Here is a 2500-nt window from a genome sequence, read left to right as displayed (position 1 = left end):
TGTATTTATGTATGTAGGCCTATGGACGTATATGACTAGAGAATTTACCTTAGGTCTATTTATATTATGAAAAGAAACAAGACTAAAGTTTTTGTACTGCCATTTATCTATATGTATATACAATAAATAAACATCCATATATACACACACACACACATATACTGTATATATGTCTCGCCAGGTAAATCCTCGGACAGCTGGATTAGCGTCAGGTTCGGATTTCCTTTTATGGGCTCTCGTGGCATGGTTGGTTTCGACCTGGCCTTTCATTAGAAGGGGCTAGCGTTCGATCCCAAGTATGAGGTAGAAATTTATTTCTATTTGAACACGATGTTGTGTTGATATTTATCCATATATATATATATATATATATATATATATATATATATACTGTATATATGCATACATATATATATATACAAATATATATATAAATATTAATATCTACGTACATATATAATATATATATATATATATATATATATATATATATGATAGCTTGTCCCATCCCTTAACACAGGACCGAAGAGAAACGTCAAGATAATAATCATTCTTAAATCAATCATTTTTCATCGGAATCAAGGACAACTTTCTTCATAAACCTTCTAAAAAGTTTATCAACGGTGCATTGAAACAAGATGATGATAGGTTAATGAGAAAGAATACAATTAAGAGAATTTTAATAGAGGCTGGATAAAAAGGAAACAGAGGAACTAACATGAAATGCCTTGAAATCTTTTAAGTGAGATAGTTTTTATGAGATTTAGGAGGTGGCTGTGTGCTGGAGATGAACTTTTTATTTAGGTATGTGAGACAATTAATGCTGAAGAATTGAGTTGAGGAAGGGTATGAATCTCGATACATCATCTGGATTATTAGGTTTTGAAAGTTTACTGAATGTTGAGGATAATAGGGAGGCAGATATAATTGCTGTTGCAGGTGTTGAGGTGCCAGTGATGGGAGATGAGAATGAGAGAGCGATTACAATAGATGAAGTGAGGAGAGCACTAGAAGAAACGAGAGTAGGAAAAGCGTCTGGTATGGATGGTGTGAGAGCTAAGATGTTGAAGGAAGGGGGTGTGACTGTACTTGAATGGTTGGTGAGATTGTTTAATAAGTGTTTTGTGTTGTCAATGGTACCAGTAGATTGGGTTTGTGCATGTATTGTACCACTATATAAGATTAAGGGAGATGTGCATGAGTGTTGTAATTCAAGAGGTATTAGTTTGTTAAGCGTAGTTGGAAAAGTGTATGGTAGAGTAATGATTAATAGGATCAAGGATAAAACAGAGAATGCAATCTTAGAAATACAGGGTGGTTTTAGAAGAGGTAGGGGTTGTATGAATCAGATTTTTACAGTAAGGCAGAAATGCGAGAAATATTTAGCAAAAGGTAAAGAGGTGTATGTTGCATTTATGGATCTGGAGAAAGCGTATGATAGAGTTGATAGGGAAGCAATGTGGAATGTGATGAGGTTATATGGAGTTGGTGGAAAGTTGTTGCAAGCAGTGAAAAGTTTCTATAAAGGTAGTAAAGCATGTGTTAGGATAGGAAATGAAGTGAATGATTGGTTTCCGGTGAGAGTGGGGCTGAGACAGGGATGTGTGATGTCACCGTGGTTGTTTAACTTGTATGTTGATGGAGTGGTGAGAGAGGTGAATGCTCGAGTGCTTGGACGAGGATTAAAACTGGTAGACGAGAATTACCATGAATGGTAGGTAAATCAGTTGTTGTTTGCGGATGATACTGTACTGGTTGCAGACACAGAAGAGAAGCTTGGCCGATTAGTGACAGAATTTGGAAGAGTGTGTGAGAGAAGGAAGTTGAGAGTTAATGTGGGTAAGAGTAAGGTTACGAGATGTACGAGAAGGGAAGGTGGTGCAAGGTTGAATGTCATGTTGAATGGAGAGTTACTTGAGGAAGTGCATCAGTTCAAGTACTTGGGGTCTGTTGTTGCAGCAAATGGCGGAGTGGAAGCAGATGTACGTCATAGAATGAATGAAGGTTGCAAAGTGTTGGGGGCGGTTAAGGGAGTAGTAAAAAATAGAGGGTTGGGCATGAATGTAAAAAGAGTTCTATATGAGAAAGTGATTGTACCAACTGTGATGTATGGATCGGAGTTGTGGGGAATGAAAGTGACGGAGAGACGGAAATTGAATGTGTTTGAGATGAAGTGTCTAATGAGTATGGCTGGTATATCTCGATTAGATAGGGTTAGGTACGAAGTGATGAGAGTGAGAACGGGTGTAAGAAATGAGTTAGCAGCTAGAGTGGATATGAATGTGTTGAGGTGGTTTGGCCAGGTTGAGAGAATGGAAAATGGCTGTCTGCTAAAGAAGGTGTTGAATGCAAGAGTTGATGAGAGAAGTACAAGAGGAAGGCCAAGGTTTGGGTGGATGGATGGAGTGAAGAAAGCTCTAGGTGATAGGAGGATAGATGTGAGAGAGGCAAGAGAGCGTGCTAGAAATAGGAATGAATGGCGAGCGATAGGCCCTGCTGC

The 2500-nt window shown here is 38.1% G+C and overlaps 1 protein-coding gene across 1 annotated transcript in view; it reads left to right on the top strand.

Annotated features, from left to right (window-relative positions):
* Nucleotides 1-2500, top strand: part of LOC137628971 (secretin receptor-like) — a 390916-nt gene that overhangs the window by 386076 nt on the left and 2340 nt on the right. The gene's annotated exons all lie outside the window — the stretch shown is intronic.

This window comes from Palaemon carinicauda, chromosome 37, assembly GCF_036898095.1.
Source record: "Palaemon carinicauda isolate YSFRI2023 chromosome 37, ASM3689809v2, whole genome shotgun sequence".
NCBI classification, from domain to species: domain Eukaryota; kingdom Metazoa; phylum Arthropoda; class Malacostraca; order Decapoda; family Palaemonidae; genus Palaemon; species Palaemon carinicauda.
Note: the sequence above shows the minus strand (reverse complement) of the source record. Positions and strands in the feature narration are given on the sequence as shown.